The sequence below is a fragment of the Macaca nemestrina genome, chromosome 5 (assembly GCF_043159975.1).
Source record: "Macaca nemestrina isolate mMacNem1 chromosome 5, mMacNem.hap1, whole genome shotgun sequence".
NCBI classification, from domain to species: Eukaryota; Metazoa; Chordata; class Mammalia; order Primates; family Cercopithecidae; genus Macaca; species Macaca nemestrina.
This window is the reverse complement of record NC_092129.1, coordinates 96090880-96110767: the sequence shown is the minus strand read 5'-3', so window position 1 is coordinate 96110767 and position 19888 is coordinate 96090880. Positions and strand designations below refer to the sequence as shown.

General features: G+C 38.4%; 1 protein-coding gene across 8 annotated transcripts in view; it reads right to left on the bottom strand.

Moving 5' to 3' along the window:
- LOC105496587 (BTB domain and CNC homolog 2) overlaps positions 1 to 19888 on the bottom strand; it is a 368815-nt gene that overhangs the window by 333737 nt on the left and 15190 nt on the right. The window contains exon 2 of one of the 8 annotated variants that reach the window (XM_071096719.1): positions 10585 to 10677. The exons of 5 other annotated variants lie outside the window; for them this stretch is intronic. The gene's annotated coding sequence lies outside the window, so the exon portion shown is untranslated. 2 more of the 8 variants (XM_071096721.1, XM_071096717.1) reach the window with 2 other exon arrangements.

Here is a 19888-nt window from a genome sequence, read left to right as displayed (position 1 = left end):
TTATCCATATCCACACCTACCCTTTCCTCCTTTGTTCCCATCTATTAAAAACTGAGTTGTCCTTTCTCTAACCCAAAGCTAATCTTGCCATGTGTTCTAGCTTATATGCCATCAGATCTGCTTAGAGACATTATTCCATCAATTATCTCCTTCTTCCTCTCTAATGGATTATATCTATCCTCCAGCATGTAAACTTGCTTTAGATTTTAACCTTGAAAACGAGTATTTAAAAAATGTTCCTTGACCCTCTTGCTCTCCTTCCCTTCATAACTAAGCTCCTTAAAAGAGGAGTATAAAAGAACCATCCCATTTCTTATTTGACACTGCCCACCAATTTCTCTTGCTAGGATTACTGAACCTACCAGTTGACATATCCTGGAACCCTTGCTTGACCCCTCTGAAGTACTCAACATTCTCGTTGACCACTCCTTCTGCAGATTTCTGCTTTGGGTTCATGGAACACCCTATCCTCAGGTTTTCGTCATACCCTCAGATCATTCCTTCTAAAGCTTCTTTTTATTTGCCTCCTCCTTAAAAGTCTACTTCCTAGGGCTTATATCATTAGTCCTCTTGGTTCTCTGTTGCCTACATTACTATTGCCCCTCAATCTCATGATCTAATTGAGCACTTATATACTGATGAGATCATTCATGTAGTCACCCAAACGAGAAACCTCTAAGTTTCTCTCTCTCAATACCCATAACCAGTCAGTTACCAAGTTCTGAGGATTATATTTCTTAACTGGCTCTCAGCACCATCATCTTCTTATCTCCCCACTGCCACTGCCCCATGAACTTCTGTAGGAGCAGAGCAACCCTCTCGCCTTGGATTCCATTCTTTCCATTTCTACTTAGCTGTACCTCCATAGTGCTGCAAAAGAGTATTTCTAAAGCACAAATTTCATCATGAAACCTCTGCATTAAGATTTCTGAAGTTGTTCCCCACTGACTACAGGACGAAGGCCAGCCTCCCAAACTCTCATTATATGAAGTTTTTTGAAATTCATACCACAATATGGCATATGTTTCATGCTTCTATGGCATAGTATGGGCCCTTAACCTAAAATGCTCTATGACCCTGTCCTAACTGGGGGAATCTACTGTGCACTCTTTCAATGTTTGGCTGGGGATTCATTTGTACAGCGATGGCTTTTACAGACCAACTCACCTATCTGTGGAGCCCCTTCCCATCAAATGGCTGTTGTGTTGTCAGAACCCGTTCATGGGTACCATGCATGCACATGATTCCAGGACAGCAACCCTGCCACGTTCCTTTTTGACTAGCACTGACACAGATTAGGCACTAAATGAATGTTTACTGACTGAAAGAACGAATGATGTACAGACCCAGTCTCTTAAGTTTGGCCTCACAAAATTTGCCTCTGAAAAACAAAATTATCACAGAGTAGCCAAAAACCATGATGACACCAATCAACATTACATGCACATACTGGTGTCCAAGTTCAGGCAGTAACATCTCCAATTCACATGTGAAAAGTGGATACTTGGCATTAAAGGAGAAAGACTCAAATGGTCTATGTAAGACAGCCACAAACATAGCTCAAGGGCTATTATCCCAAGGGACATGCATTAACTGTTAGTAAGTATATAAACTAGAGTTCACATTTCACACAGATCTTTCTAACACAAATTGGAAACAGGAGACGATTACACTGAGCTAAGGAAAAGCATGGCTTTGATACACGAGAAACTACACATGCATTTTACATTAAATGCTTTTTAAAATTTACTCATAGAAAAGAGTACAACAATTATTTTAAAGTCACAGTTTGTAAATTTGATATGTAAAATTGTCATTTAAAATAAAAAATCTCCATGGCTACTGAAGGCTGAAAGAGTAAAAAGAACAAGGAAATGAAAGATAAAATATATAGTTTCAAACTCTCTGTGATGCACCTCACCCCTGATCAGTGGGAGGCCAGTTATCACACTGAAGACACTAGGTAAGCACAAGAGTTTACTGAAAACGGACCTTTTCATGAAAAATCATGGGTCAAACATCTCTATGACATACACCGCTGTTAAAGGAAACACACTGTTTCTCATTCTTGACATGATGATGCCTGATGTGCTTAGTCAGAGAGACGGCTTAATATGGTTCCCATCCCAAAACTTAGTGAAAACAGCTTTTTAAAAAAATTTGAAACATAAATCCCCAAACATAATTCTTCTGGCAAAATATTAAATCCTACCGAAGAAGGAGGCTTTCATGGAAACGGTCCAAAGAAACCTTTTAATTTGTTTAATGTTCTATAAGCTAGAGGTATCAAGAAAATGTGTATCTTTGTTTTAAAACAGACAAATTAGTGATGCGTCTACATGCCACCCACTTAACTTTGTTCCTGCTCTTCAGACTTATAAGAGTAGCATTTTTTCTTGCACTGACTCCTGAAGCCTAAATCTGCAAAAGTCTGTGATGACATCAAGCTTAACATTTTGCCAAGCCTGTAAAATTATTTCTCAAAATAGTGTGCTAACACACCAGCTTTTACTCAAACCTAAATGAAATGTCAGGAAAGGACTCCCATGTTTATGCTAACTGCCCATTAGTAAACATTTCTGACTGCAATAACTGAAGGTCCCATGTCCTCAATGTAATGGCACCAGCAAAATCCCTTGAAAATTTGCTCCTAACCACAAGTCTAAGTAGGATGTGGTCACTCAGGTTTTAGATTGATGATGCTGAAGAAATGTATTTACAGGCTGAAAAGCTTATAACCCTGGCCAAAACACTGACTTCAGAGCACCAGGAGAAACTCCTTGGACTAGACAAAGTAAATATTTGAAGAAAATCTGCATTCATTGGGTGATTTATTGGTACATACATAATTTATCCTTTAAGGAACCAAACAGGAGTTCTAATTATCTCCCTATATTTCTTCTCCTTATACTTTCCAAGTTCAATTACAGCTTTGTTCAATCTCTGCCTTTTTTACTCTTTTGTCCTCTGTCTGAAGTTTTCAATTAAGACTTACTTTATAACAGGATTGTGGTTACGTAGGAAAATGTTCTTATTCTTCAGAAATGATGCTGAAGTCTTTCGGGAAAAATGTCATGAAAGTAAGTCTGCAACTTACTTTTAAATAGTTATAAGAAATGAACCCCTCTTGCCAACACACATATAAAACTATAAATTTGGAGACAAAATAACAAATATTAATAACCGGCAAATATAAACAAAGAGTATATAAATGTTCTTCATATGATTCTTTCCTCTCCTCTCTAGGTTTGAATTTTTCAAAAGGAAAAGAAAAAAGTTTTAAAAGAATTACTTAATGAGCACCAGGTTTTCAAATTGTAAATGCATTTCTTGAGCATCCCACATCTAAAACTTGAGAGGCCTAGTGCTAAAGAAATGTCAAGACTAACAAAAGACAAGTTGTTGTCCTCTACAGACATGATGCTGACTCAATTTGCACATCCTGGAAGTGTGCGTCTGGGATGGAGGTGAAGAGGCATGCACAGCCAGGCATTTCTCTCCAGAAAGCTGTCCCTTTGGGGTTTCCTGGTCTTGCCCTCCCCGTGAGACCCTGGTTCACCTGCTGTCTCTCCAGCTGTCAAGCAGTGGTTCCTGGGAAGTCTGGGAGACCCATGAGAGGTTGGAGGTAGATTCAAAGCACCCTCATGGAATGAATTTACCAAATAAACAACTGCCTGTTAGACATTTAAAAACATAAGTGCTACAAATATTCTTAAAAGGCTTTCAAAATTTCAGTGAAGACAAGAATGCTTTTTCAAATGTTTATATAAAAATCTTATACAAGCTGTTTGCTATTACAGTCAGGATATATTTGGTGAGAAAAACAAAACATTGTAACTCAAGGCATGCTCCATTTCAGACAAAACATGAACTCTCTCCTTTAATTATATCAGCCATTACAACAAGAAAACCTTGTAAAAGGTTCTCACATGGGGCCCACATTATGGGGATCCACTTCACACTCAGAAAGGCTTGTTACACAGTTGAGAGAGAGCATGGTGGAGGACAGCTGCTTCTCCCTTTTTTATAAAATCACTTCCCATTTGCTGTAAAACAGAATTTCTAAATAACAGCACCCAAATAGTACTCAAAACAGGATACTAAACCACTTTGGAGGGCAAGACAGAAGTCTCTTGTCAGCTTCCACAAGAAAGAGAATTTTAGGCTGTACAAGTATTTTATTTGGGATGCAAATACTTTGATATAAAAGTAACTTTCTTTAATGTATTTGTGCTAACATGATGGGAAATGCCCAACTCACACATCACGATCTTAGTGCATCTATCCTGAACATGGATGTCTTAATTAGCCTGATGTGTCTATAGTAATAAACACCAAGCGGCAGAACAACTCAATATACCCAGGTGCAATCTTTACCACTTAAAACACTTTAGACAGCTTGTAATCAACTGCATAGCATTTTCCCAATGAGAAATCCTAACTGCAAGATAAGGTATCTTTCTATCTATTGTGAGTGTTGACTTACATTGCAGGCATTGTGCTAAGAGCCTTCATCTGCATTATCACCTCATTTTAAACTTACTACTACCTTGTGAAATATGTAATGTCCTGGGCACCAGATAGGAGAGGACAGAGAAGCACTGAGAAGAGAAAAAACGAACATTTATCAAGTACTACCACATGGTACTGTAACAGTGCTCTCTATACATTATCCCATGTAACTGTCTCTACAACCCTATTATGTAAGTACTAGTAATGCCATTTTACAGAGGAGAAAACTGGGAGGTACATAACTGGACTAAGCCTGCAGAGATGGGAAATGAGCCTATACCGTCATATGCCAAGTACTATGTGGGCACGATTCCTCCTTCTGGTCACCACATTCCACAAGCTCCAACCCAGAGTAGAGGCAACAACCATGGAGGAATAGCCATGAATGTTCCTCCCGGCCACTGCACCCAGGGAGGCTAGAGCAGACCTAGTGCCCTGAGGGTGGGATGTAAATTCCTTTTTAAAACCAGAGGGTGTGGATTTAAAATCCAATATGGAGGGTCTATCTCTGGTTTAACGAAGATATTGAAGCCAATGGGAACAGATCCCAAATCTGGCCCCAAGACTAACCCAGCCTCCTAAAGAGCCTGTAGATGACCAACTACAGAGAGAGGAAGGCTCTAGAAGACAGAAGATGCTCCCTGGGAGGCTCTTCTCAGCTGTCTTTCTTCTTCCCTCATCCCTCTCTCTGTATGACTTAACTTGGCATCTAGGTGTATATGGGCAATTGTTCACAGCAGCCAAAAGGTGGAAACAACCCTAATATCTATCAACTGGTAAATGGATAAATAAATTATTGTATATTGTAGTATACAATGAAATTTTATCCAGTCACAATAAGGAATGAAGTACTGATACACACAACGATACAAACGAACCTCAAAAATGTTATGCTAAATGAAAAAAGCCAGACATAAAAAGTTACATACTGCATGACTCAATTTATATGAAATATCCAGAAAAGGTGAAACCGTAGACGCAGGAAGCAGATGAGTGGTTTCCAGGGGTTGAGGGATGAAGGGAATGAGGAGTGACTGCTTAATGGGGACGGAGTTTCCTTTGGGGTGAGGAAAATGTTTCAGAACTGGATAGAGGTCCCAGTTGCACAGCACTGTGAATGTACTATATGCCACTGAACTGCACACTTGAAGAGAGTAAATTTTATATGAACTTACCTCAATTTTTTAAAAGTACACATGCCAATGCATAGTCTTTGAGCAGTCCTGAATAACAATATACAGTATGCCAAGCTATAAAGATGCCCCACCCTGTGCCCTTTTTACATTACACACAAATAGGGACGGATTTCCTGTAAGCTGATCTTGAAGAAAATGTTACACAAAGAAAATTAGAACTAAGACATCTCCCCCCCCACCAAATAAAAAACCCTCAACACTGTATCTTTGTTCTTTTCCCATGTCCTCTACCCTATTAAAACTAACAAATAATATAAACCCCAATCACTAAGTGTACCACAGACAGAAAACCTGGTACATAAAAGACCTAATAAAATCTGTCAAGTTTTGTTGCCCCCAAATTGAACAGAAAGATCCAGCAGGCCCTTAAACATATGAAAAGAAGCACACTCTCGCGGGCAATCAGGGGAACTCAAATTAACACAGCTAGTGATCACTTTACACTGCAGAGAGAGAACACTTAAAAAGATTCCTAACACCTGGCAGGGGTGAGGCAAACAGGTATTCTCTATTTTGCAGGTGTGACTCTCCATCTATGCAACTTTTTTGGAGTATCATCTGACATCATGTATGAGTTGTTGACTCCGTTTTTAGGAATCTGTCCTTCAAATATCTAAGTAGATACATAAGAATATATGTACAAGAATTTAACTGCAGCGTTGTTAGGAATGGTAGAAGCCTAGAATGCACTTGAAGGTATATCAGCTGGGGAATTGAATAAACTATGGTACGACAATACCATAGGATATTATGCAGCTGTTAAAAAGAGCCACTAGATTCATATTTGATAAAGATAAATGTTGTAACAAAATATTAACTAAAAAAGTTGCAGAGTATTGTTTATGATGCCATTTTCATAGAAGAAAAAAATGTCCCCTCTCCATATAAAGGTATATGTTCGTATGTATGTATATGATGTATAGAGAAAGGAAAAGAAACAACCAGAGGAGTGGGAGAAAGACAATCAACTTTTTCTACATTCACCTAAATATTATTTTATGCACTGTCCTATAATTTTTTTATAAGTAGAAAAAGTTTAAATAAACAGGATTTTTTTCTGCACTTTTTTTTTTTTTTTTTTTTTTTTTGAGACAAGGTCTTGCTCTGTTGCCCAGGCTAGAGTGCATGTGCCATGATCTCAGCTCACTGTAACCTCTGCCTCCTGGGTTCAAGCAATTCTCATGCCTCAGCCTCCTGAGTAACTGGGATTACAGGTGCACACCACCATGGCCGGCTATTTTTTGTATTTTTAGTAGAGAGGAGGTTTCACCATGTTGGCCAAATTTGCCTCAAACTCCTGATCTCAAGTGATCTGCCTGCCTTGGCCTCCCAAAATGCTGGGATTACAGGCACGAACCACTGTACCCGAACTGCACTTGCCTTTTATATGTGCAAGAAATATGAAGGGGACAGTCCCCAAAAACCCGCTTTGAGGATACATTCTGAAATTAGTATATACTGAACTTTGGTCTTCTAAATTGTATATATTCTGTCCAATGGTGCAACTCAAACTGGGCTCTGCAGACCAGCCCCAGTCCCAGAATAAGCACAGAAACTGAGAGTAGGCCTTTAGAGTTTTTTACAGCAGCTTGCCAGAGTAATTTTATGTCTGTTGACTATAAGAATAATAAATGTTTAATCAGGCTTATGTTTTTCGTTTCTTTAAATTTCATTTTTCTAGTATTTCATTTTTCTAGTAAATCATTTTTATTATATTTTATAAAATTATCAATCCATGACATACTGGAAATTAAAAACAAAACTGGTCCTTCACCCAAGATAATTAGAGAAGCAAAACTCTAAACAATGAGAGTCAATGTTCATAATAATAAAACATAGTAATATATTTAGGAACTTTAATAATGAAAGGTTAGATTCTATTGAAAATACATACTAATATATTCAAACTCTTATGAAAAAAGATACTAAATAGATTAGAAGAAAGCTTTCTGGTAATAAGAACAGATTACTAACCATTCTAGGTAAATAATTAAGTTCGTTCTTGTCAGGAAAAATGAACTCGTTTCTATTTACAAGTGAAGACTAAGAGAGCTGGAGAACAAATGAAACCCCATACAACTCCAAAACCAACTACCCAGAGTTCAGCCAAAGGCACTTTAACTTTTGCTGAACAAAATTAACTTCATTTTAATTTTTTTTCTCCCCTTTCATCCTTCTGAATGAAGATGCTAATAGCAACAGAAAACAGTTACAGAGACAAGGGGCAGGGTTGGGTGTGACTAAGGTCTAACTACTCTGCGTAGACTCTATTTAATAACGTTTCACCTACCAACATTCTATGCTGGGGGTGAGGGATGGGAAGGAAAGGGAGAGAGCTTACATCCTCCTAAGTCTTCTGAGTTTTCTAAAAGTTCATACATCAAGTTATAGTTACCCAGAAAAACTGCTGGGAAGAATAAAGAACCAAAAAACATACTTACAGTCCAAAAGTAAAAAACATCATTTGTACATACAAGCTTCTTCTCCCCTGCCTAAATTTTTTAAACTAATGCTATAGTGAGGTGCATTTCCAAATCTGGCAGCTTAAATAAAACCAACTGTAACTAGCACTGTGGTGAATGAAATGCTTTACAACTCACAGCTGTGACACTGAAATAAGGAAATCCTGGATTCCCACTAAGGGGTAACCAGCATCAAAAGACAGGGCACATTTTGATGTTTTGAGAATTTCTGAGAAGTCAGAGAAAATTTAGGTTATTTTCATATCGGTTGGACTTTACATAATAAAAGAACCCTAAAACAAAAAGCAGCCCCAAGTGTGGCAGTGCTATATTGTTTGGATTCCTTATAACAATCAGTGTGTTCATAAGACATTTAGAAACACACAGAATAAGCTGATGATCCTGGTGATTGGGACACACGCTGGGCAGCTGTGTGAACTTTCTAAAAATTTTAATTACTTTTTTTTTTATTTCGATAGTTTTCGGGGAACATGTGGTTTCTGGTTACATGGATAAGTTCCTTAGTGGAACTTCCCTCTGAGTCTCCAGAGTCCATTACATCATTCTTATGACACACTATATTTGGTTTTCCATTCCTGAGTTACTCCACTTAGGATAATGGTCTCCAATTCCATCCAGGTTGCTGTGAATGCCATTATTTTGTTCCTTTTTATGACTGAGCAGTATTTCACGATGTATATATACCACATTTTCTTTATCCACTCATTGGCTGATGGGCATTTAAGCTGGTTCCATATTTTTGCAGTTGTGAATTGTGCTGCTATAAACATGCATGTGCAAGTGTTTTTTTCATATAATGACTTCTTTTCCTTTGGGTAGATAATAGTGGGATTGCTAGATAGAATGGTAGTTCTACTTTTCATTCTTTAAGGAATTTCCACACTATTTTCCATAGTGGTTGTACTACCTAAAAAACTCTAAAGACTCATTCAAAAAGCTCCTAGAATTCAGTAAAATCTCAGGAGGCAAAATCAATGAACACAAATCAGTAGCACTGCTATAAACCAACAGTGACCATGCTGAGAATCAAATCAAGAACTCAATCCCTTTTCCAACACTTGCTAAATAAACAAATAAAATACTTAGGAATATACCTAACCAGGGAGGTGAAAATCTCTACAGGGAAAACTACAAAACACTGCTGAAAGAAATAATTGATGGCACAAACAATGGAAACACATTTCATGCTCATGGATTAGAATCAATATTATGAAAATGATCATACTGACAAAAGCAAACTATAGATTCAATGCAATTCCCATCAAAATACTATTATCATTCTTCATAGAACTAGAAAAAACAATCCTAAAATTCATAAGGAACCAAAAAAGAGTCCATGTAACCAAAAGAACAAAAGCAAAAAGAACAAATCTGGAGGCATCACACTGCCCAATTTCCAACTATACTACAAGGCTATAGTTACCAAAATGGCATGGTGCTGGTAATAAAAATAGGCGCATAGACCAGTGGAACAGAACACAGAATCCAGAAATAAAGCCAAATACAGCCAACTGATCTTTGACAAAGCAAACAAAAACACAAAGTGGGGGAAAAAATGCCCTATTCAATAAATAGTGCTGGAATAATTGGCAAGCCACATGTAGAAGAATGAACTGGATCTTCATCTCTCACTTTATATAAAAATCAACTCAAGATGAATCAAAGACTTTAAGACCTGAAACCATAAAAACTCTAGAACATCGGAAAAACTCTTCTAGATATTGGCTTAGGCAAAAAGTTCATGACTAAGAACCCAAAAGCAAATGCAACAAAAACAAAAATAAATAGTTGGGACCTAATTAAACTAAAAAGCTTCTGCATAGCAAAAGAATTAATCAACAGAGTAAAAAGACAACCCAGATTGGGAGAAAATATTTGCAAACTATGCACCCGACAAAGGACTAATATCCAGAATCTACAAGAAACTCAAATCAGAAAGATAAAAGCAACCTCATCAAAAAAAGAAAAGAAAGAAAGAAAAAACATTGTTTATGGAGTTCAGAGCTTGGATATTCAAGTATTGATTGCAGTTTTATTTTTAAAAGAATGCTACAATTTATGTGGTTTTTCTCATGTTTATATTAAAAGCTAATAAACTCTAAAAAACCATCAAAAACTGGGCAAAGGACATGAACAGACAATTCTCAAAAGAAGATATCCAAATAGCCAACAAACATAAGAAAAAATGCTCAACATCTCTATTAGGGAAATGCAAATTAAAAGCACATGAGATACCATCTTATTCCTGTAAGAATGGACATAATTGAAAAACAAAAAATAATAGATGCTGATGTGGATGTGATAAAAAGGGAACACTTTCACACTGCTGGTGGGAACGTAAGCTAGCTGTGTAAACTTATGAAACAAAGACCAAGCTGAGGTCCTTGCCTCACCTGCTCTGCTTCAAGGGCTCATCAGCTTGGCCCCAAATGATGTCTTCAGTAGGTGGCGAAATGTTAAAACTGGGAGCTATGTGAATGAACGCGCTGAAAGACAAAACACGATAGAACAGTTAGGTCACTGTAAGAAAACATAGTATTATGCAACCAAGTGCTGTTAACCAAGTTCCTTCTCAGCTTGACATTCAACTACCTGCAAATTTAGTGCTTAGAAAAGGTCCAGGGACTTTCCCCTGAGGAAGAATTCAGCAACACCACAGTCCTTAATGCAACTAGATTTCACCTCCCCATGCCACCAAGACTTACTGTGCAGGGTACAAATGGCCTTCTTCCTTGTCAAATCTTATGTCCCCCTTTCACTCTTGTTCTCCTTGACTTCTTTGTAGTATCTGACACTGTTCAGTAGTTTTCTTTTTTTCTCTTTTTATTCTCCTCTCTCTCCTGCTTCTTTTATGGTTTCCTGCTCCTCTTTCTCCTTCTGCTTCTCAACCAAGGACACTTTTTAAGGCCCTGGGTTTTTCTCTCTTTCTCTCTCAGAAATCATCTATTCCCAGCGCATCAATTCTCTCCTTGCAGATAGCCCCCAATCATCTCCATTCCCTCCCCTGAACTCCTCTCCTTTATTCTCAACTCTCCAGTGAGCCATCTTTCCTGTATATGGTATCTCTACTGCATATGCTCATTCAAAAGCCTTCATTTCTTGCTGCAACACTACTAACTGTGGAAAAATGTGCTTGTCTACTGACCTAATTGATTTCTGCAATAGTCCCAGTCAACCAAGCTCCAAATCTTAGATTCATTTTTGCTCAATGTCTCTCCTTCAATTCCAGTCATTCATCAAGGCCTATAGATTCGTTACATCTCACTTCTCTCTCTTGCTACCCACTTACACTGACCAGATCCTGCTTAGCTGAGAAAAAACTCCTCTTCTTTCCTAATGTTTCCTCTTGTCAAATTGGCCAGCGTGCTGTGCTGCTGCCATTTTGATCTTTCAATCACTACCCCTGCCATTTGCATCTTCCTCTTGCTATCCCCAGCAATTCGAGAATCCTTACCGTCCCCTCTAACAAGCAGCCTGCATTGCCTGATAGAGAGAAAACAAGACAGCAGAGTAGCTAAGAACTCAGGCTCTGGATCCTGGTGGCCATGCTTTGAATCACAGTTCCGCAACTTAACTGCTATGTGCCTCAGTCTCCTCATCCCTCAATGAAGGTCAGGTGCAGTGGCTCACACCTCTAATCCCAGCACTATAGGAGGCTAAGGCGAAGGAGCGCTTGAGGCCAGGTGTTCAAAACCAGCCTGGGTAACATAACGAGATCCTGTTCCTATGGGAAAAAAAATTAGCCAGGCATGGTGGCACACACCTGTAGTCCTGGCTACTCAGGAGGCTAAGGCAAAAGGATCACTTGAGCCCATGAGTTCGAGGCCACAAAGAGCTATGATCACACCACTGCACTCCAGCCTGGGCAACAGAGCAAGACTCTGTTTCTAAAAAACAGGGGGGCAGGGGGGACTTGATAATAACATCTCCTTCAAAGGCTTGCTGTGAAGATAAGAAGAGTTAAAAGGTGTGAAGAACTTAGAGAAGTGCCTAGCACAGTAAGCACTCCATTAAGTGTTGAGTGGTAATGGCTCCCAGCTGGACCGGCCCACACAGCATCTCCTAAACCTGTGTGCTCACCTTTCCTTTGTTATTACACCTTCCCTCATTGGGCTTATGCAGTGCGGAAACTCTTCTTCTCTCGGCTCCTCTATACAGATTCTACCCATTGTCAAGGCTCAGGTCTGATTTCCCAGTCAGCCAGTGGTAAATCTGAGTACTTCAGCTGCAGCCTAGCTTTTTTGCTTCTGAACTTCTAGAATATTTACTAGATGTCCCCAAATCAAGTTGTTTTTTAAATTACAGAGTGTGGAGGGCAGCTCACATGCTGGAAATTACTGGTGATGAAGCCGGAGGTCTTGCTGTTTCCTCTGGGTGCCCCTAAGTGAGTAATGTATCAGAACCCCAGCTTCTTTCTCTGAAAAAGTTATTATCTTATTTATAAGGTTTCCTCAAAGATGGAATAAGAACATGTAACGCTCCTATCATATAATCAGGCATAAACATTGGTTCCCTTCCAGTGGGACTATAAACCTCCAAGGGTAGCTCACGTTTCTCCGTGCTCCAAGGACAGTAGTATGCAAAGATTAAACAGACAGGGGGATATGGACTGAATAAACGAAAACCTTTCCAAGTCTAATGATTTTATGACAATATTCTGAAATGGGCTTTTCCATGCCTATTCTAAATAACTGAAAGTGCTTTCATCATAAAATGCATTTTAACACACTTAATCTTCCAAGAACATACGTTGATTCTATTGCCCTAATGAGGGAATATATTAGCTACTTAACCTTTATCTAACTCTTACATAATATTAAGATTTTTTTAAGATTCATTTTTACAAAACCCAGAAAGTCCACATGCAAACAACAAAAACCAAACAAAAAAAGGAACACAAAGTAATTGAAAAGATTTTTCATACCTAAAAAGGGAATTTTTAATCACAACCTTAGTCATAAACCTCAACAGGCAAGTCAGAAGCAGTGAAAGATAAAAGTGCCAACAAGAAAATCCGGTTGAAGTGCCACTCAGGTTCATGCAGTGGGTTACAGGGCACACAAGACAAGCTGGCGGAAGTGGGTGCTGTACCTTTATCACGGCCGCCCCCACCTGACCACCTGTAGCAGCCTCAGAGGAAGCAGACAACCCCCACACACTTTCCAGCTGCATCTTGGCAGCCACAAAGTACGCACATACAATCAGCTAACGTATAAAAGTATATCAGAAGCATCAATGTGAAAAGGGAAAAAATCTTTAACTCGTGATGAGTAACCTGTGTTATTTAGATTCTGTCATTGAGACCTGATGCTAAGCTAAGGGGAGACCCCTCTAAAGACACCCACACAACCCTGATAACTGGCAGCATAAGTGCATAATCTTTGCATCAAATACCTGGGGCACTGAAGAGGCTGAAGCAGCAAATCCTTTGGTAGAGGGTGAGGACCAAAGGGGGTACCTCAGAGGCTGCAGTTCCTCCCCCTAGTGTTCAATGACAAATGGAAACATGTCACTGGGTCCAAACGCAGGGAGGACTAGTCTTTGCTTTGGCACCAGGCTAGACAAAGAAAAGACCCCTTGCCCCGTGACCCCACATTGTCCTACAAAGGAAAAGGCTGGATTTTGTTGATGAATGCAATTCACATGTTTGGAGCAGTGTCATTTGAAGGGACTGCTTCAGAAATTCATGCAAGTCACATGAGTGGAGAGAAAACAGGAAAAAATTAAGAATGGCTGTTTACAAGTCACTTCTAAAACTTTGCTTTGTTCTACTTGAAGAATTTTTATCATCATTTAAAGTAGTTAAATTAAAATGCACCTGCACTGTAAATCGTGAGAGAACATACCTGCTCTTCAAATATGACTTGAAAATTATTTGGTTTCTCCCCTACCTCCTCCTACCTGCGATGCTCTCATTTTACATTTAATTTGGAAAATTAGAAGAAAAATGGAATAAGCTCAAATCCTAACCAAAAATTGTTTTTACTTTTAAAATACAATCATTTTAGAATTTTTAAATAAATGTAAAATATTTTATTATTTACGTGTTTAATAAAGGAGAGAGGGAGGGAGGGAGGGAGGGAGGGAGGGAGGGAGGGAGGGAGGAAGGAAGGAAGGAAGGAAGGAAGGAAGGAAGGAAGGAAGGAAGGAATCAATGGGCATTAAAGAAAAGTGTCACTTTTAAACCTACTTTCAAATACACCCAGTATTTGGAGGTCAGAGTAGTCACACTTCACCAACTTCATAAAGGAGAGGCTTTTAATAAATGCAAGGAATGTCTACCACAGTAATACATGTGTAAAACGTTTCATCTGACAGCCATGTTCTAAGTTAAAGTTACATTTCCTACTCTGAAATAATTTTAATTTATGGCTAACTGGTAACAAATGTTTTCATTGAAGCCCAAGAAAGTATGAGAGTAGTTATTCCCATATTCTCATTTCCCATGTAACATGCCTAGGGACATCCTGAATGAGAGCACAGAAAAAGTGGAGGATTTCTCTGCCTACTCTGCTTAAGATCAACACCACTTATAAATCTAAATATAAAACGCACACCTTTAAATGATCACCATTAATGTTAATAAGCATTAAAGGTAGACACTGAAGTCTTCTGCGTTGGCAAACCCTAGAACTACATTTTCATTCAGACAGGTTGCCTCTGGATAAATGTCTATCTTAAGATTTTTTCTAAAAACAAGTAATGGTATTTGTAATTGCCTTCTTTAAAAGAATGCAAATTCCATTGCCTGCAGATTATGCTAAGCAACAGAGTGAGAGAGAGGAGAAATTTCAGTAAAATTTTGAGAACCGTAGTTTGCATTATAGATTTTGGAATGTACCTTCCTGCCATTTAACCCAACCCTATTTTCTTATTTCCTCGTAAATACACTCCCCAGTTATTAATCCCTTATTAAACCCTGGGACAACAGTCATTTTGGTACCAATCACACCTTAGTTTTCCACTATTACCTGCTAAAAGTTCTCTTGGAGAAAAAAAATATAACTGTAAGAGAAACCTGAGTGATACAACTTCAGTATTTTAACATCCTAACCCTTTCAAACTCTTTCTATATGAGAATTGACTCTTTTCATCCTCCTTTGAAAAAATGTGTTCGGGCATTAAAATTCCTCTACCTTGGACCTTTTTGTAATGGCTGCCTAAGTATTTACTTTGATATACTATTCAAGAAACCAATAGTTTGAGGTTTTCACTTCTTTTCTTGAAAAGAGTATCACAAAGTCAAATTTCAGCCTCATCTACAAGACATTTAAAAATCACACTGCTTTTCTGATTTAACTCCTAAATATGCCCAACACAAATAATTACGTGTGTTCACATGAAGATACATTCTAGAACGTTCAGTCACAGTGCTATACAAACTAATAAGTAGTGGTATAGTCACACAATATAATACTATATAGCATGGAGGATGAAAAATCAACTACCATAGTCAATATCGTGTCATACACAATATGAGTTAACTGTGCATATTATCGAGTAAAAGAAGGCAGACACAAAATAGTACATTCTATATCTCCATTGATATAAAGTTCAAAAACAGGCAAAGCAAATCTATGCTTTCCAAAGTCAGAGTAGTGGCTACCATGGGTGGAGTAGTTACTGGAAGGAAGCCTGAGGGATTTCTAGGGCACTGATAATGCTGTGTCTTAATCTGGGAACTGGTTACAACAGTGTGTTCACTTTATGGAAATTCATCAGTAAGATGAATATATGTTATATGCATACATTTCTCTATGTATATTATTCAATTAAAAAGTTAAATAAAATTAATCAGCTTCTCTTAAGAAACAGACTTACAGGGATGAAAATTAGTGTTTCACACAGTAAAATGGAAGAAGCTTAAGAGCTAGGTTCAAATTCCAGATTCTACCATTAATTATTCAATCTTAGCTTCTCTGGCTTCAAATTCAATAAAATGGAGCCAACAGCAAAGATCAAATGACATAACACTGAAGGCATTTTAAGCAAGAAAAATATACAAATGCTTAGCACTATTGCCTGAAATACTAATAATGTACTTATCCAAGAAGCCTTTAAAGTTACATGGTTCTACACAAAATGTTAGTATAAACGTAACTGGCAAGATAATATTACCAGTTTTGCTATTTAAAGAACTTCCTAACAATCAAAGGTATGCAACATTTATTCTACCCAAAGTTAAAGTGTCCTGCCCTAGTCTCTACTTTGAGACACTTGGTAAATAACTTTTGGAAGAGTGTCAAGATACATAATATTATAGGAGATGATGTCAAATATTAAAGCTTGAATAAGTGGACTAGAGAATGATTCTACTCACAGTTCAATCCATCTCTTCTTCTCACTGACTTCTCAACTGTTCTGTGCTTTCCCATGTTTTCCTCCTTCTTCCCACTCTACCTTGCCTCCTACCCAGCCATACCCCCTTTCTCTCTGCCCACTGAAATTCTACCCACTTGTCAGTGTGAACCAAGGCATTCCTCTGGTGGGACACCCTTCCAGGTCACAGAGACCTTTCCTTCCTTTGAAGCACTTTTTTGTTTACTGCCTCGACCGTCTGTTTGCAACAGTCTTGGATCCGAGCATTGAACAGCTATGTATCTCTCAAGCCACGATTTAACAACTCATGTGCTCATATCTTGCTTCCCCAGTAGGCTATATTTTTTCCCTAAAGGCAGGGACTTGTGTGATACTTATTTTAATCCCCCTTCAATGCTCTGTATATTGTAGATATACAGTTGGGTAGCAATGCTTGTTACCCAATGCTCTACTTTGTGGGTTCAAGAAAGCAGGAATCTCTAAAAGTAGGGCAAAGGTGCAGATTGGGATTTCTTCAAGTAAATGGATTCTGTTGGTGGCATCTCATCTCTAAAACTCTCTGTTAAGCTCTGATCTTCTTTTCTCTGAGAGCTCTCAATCACTCTAAACTTTACAGACTAAACCAGTACTTTGAAATCAAAGTATAAGGTGAGACACATATAATTTTAAATTTCTAGTAGCCACATTAAAAAGTAAAAAGGAACAGGCCAAACTTATCTGAATATTTATTAGTTAATCCTACATATGCAACACATTATCATTTCAACATGTAATCAATATAATAAAAATTATTAAGGAGATATTTTATATCCTTTTTGTTTGAAATCTGGTGCACAGCACATCTCAACCACATTTCACATGCTCAAATGCCACATGTGGCTGATGGCTACCATACTAGACAGACCAGGTTTAGAGTTTAAGCTAGAACATGTGATTTCAAACCATTCTGAAAAAATAGAGAATCCAACAAACCCTATAGGAATATGCAGTCATCTTCCTAAATCTTGCTCTTAAAAAAATCAAAGAATACAACCAGGCACGGTGGCTCATGCCTGTAATCCCAGCACTTTGGGAGGCTGAGGTGGGCAGATCACCTGAGGTCAGGAGTTTGAGACCAGCCTGGCCAACATAGGGAAACCCCGTCTCTACTAAAAATACAAAAATTAGCTGGGCATGGTGGTGCACGCCTGTAATTCCAGCTACTCAGGAGGCTGAGGCAGGAGAGTCGCTTGAACCCAGGAGGTGGAGGTTGCAGTGAGCCGAGATTGTGCCACTGCACTCCAGCCTGGGTGACAGAGCGAGACTCCATCTCCAAAAACAAACAAACAAACAAAAGTCTACAGTACTTTATCATTTTATAAAGCCCTCTGTCATACATTATCTCATCTAGATGACATACATACGGCAAACATTATCAAAGCCATAAAGTAGTTTCTTGGTCCTATATACCAAAAGAACACAGACCTGGTAACACATGGTTAAATCAAATAACTCATGGTCCCACAGCCTTAAAGAACATTTTCTATTCAAATGGTTTTCTCCATTTTTACTGTACAGTAAAGCATATTTTATCTGTGATTTTTAAGTCATTTAAGAACTTTTTATTGTGGAATTTTATGACTAGCCCTTTAAATATTAGTTTTGCTAGGAACATCAAAAGAACAAGTGACTAATTACGTAAAGGGGAAAAGATTAAATGAATCATGGATTCCACTTGAACTTCATCAGTTAAAAGATAATTAGCAAAATATTTAAGGAAAAAGTAAATGAGCTTGTTAGTCATGGTCTTTTGAGGGGAAAAAGGTAAAACTATTTTACTTGACTGATCTCAGATCTAGAATCTAAAAGATAAAGAGATACTGTAGAGAATGATTATAAAATACTCAGACTTCAAAGGTTCCCATAAGGTCAAAATATGGACTATGTATAAGAAGAAAAAATATGCTAAATATAAAATCAATGTATTAATGAGATATATTTATTTAAATATTATTTTTGAGTATTTTTTTTTTTTTTTGAGACAGAGACTCGCTCTGTCGCCTGGGCTGGAGTGCAGTGGCCAGATCTCAGCTCACTGCAAGCTCTGCCTCCCGGGTTTACGCTGCCTTAGCCTCCGGAGTAGCTGGGACTACAGGCGACCGCCTAGTTTTTTGTATTTTTTTAGTAGAGACAGGGTTTCACCATGTTAGCTAGGATGGTCTCGATCTCCTGACCTCGTGATCTGCCCGTCTCGGCCTCCCAAAGTGCTGGGATTACAGGCTTGAGCCACCGCGCCCGGCCTATTTTTGAGTATTCTTAATCCTGAATACCTTAACAGGTATTCAGAACCCTAATCTGCTTCTGAATTTTTAATGAATATAAAAGAAAAATTTGAAGACATTAATGGAGAATTTTAAAGCAAGAATCTAGTCCTGTATGTTAGAAAGAAGAAAATGAAACAATGTTATATAATATTTTAATTCTTATAGGTGCCCAAATACATAAGCAACCTAACTTTGACTTTAGGGGGAAACTGGACAAATCCATTTAAAACTAATTTAGCAACAAATACTTACATGATTTTGTGAACATGTAACATCCCAAGGTGCTTTAAATTGATAATGTCCCCAGATGAACTGATAATTTTCAGCTGAGTATACAGTTTATTCTATAAAATCATTACATCTTAAGAATCATGAAGAATCTTAGAGACATTTAGCCCAGTGCCTTTCAAATTTTGATGTTTATGTGAGTCGCCAGGGGCATCTTGAGAAAGAGCAGATTCAGACTCAGTAGGTGTGGGTGGGCCTGAGACTTCATTTCTAACAAGCTCCAGGTGATGCCAATGCTGCTGGTCCAGGGACCAGGCAATGGGTACTGCAGCCCCAGTCAAGTCTAAGGGAGGTCCCACAGCCTCTGCTTGGGCATCTCCAGTATCCAGGACTTGAAACCTGCCTCCAAGGGTAGACATTACAGGGAGGGACTTGTATATTACAGGGAGGGAAGCAACAACGAAAGGCTGCTTCCACTTCTGGTGATGGAAGACACTCTTTCTCTCCCGACATCTCCTCTTCTCCATGTTGAAAATCCCCACTTCCTTTGGCCACTCTTAGAACTGATAGGTTTCCAGACCCCTAAACATCTTTATCACAGAAAATGCTCCCTCTGTGGTGAAAATCTTTCTTAAAATAAATCCCTTGGGACAAGGCATAGCATCCCACACATGGGACATCCAGACCTGAGAATAGTTGAGTGGGAACATTACATTCCTTGATCTAAAGGGGACAGCTCTCTTAATGTGGCCTTAAGGAGGTGTTGCCTTCTATAAGAATCACACTGCACTGCACTGCTGGCTCACAATGTTGTGGAGGAAATAACACCAAGCAAGTGTTCCAATCT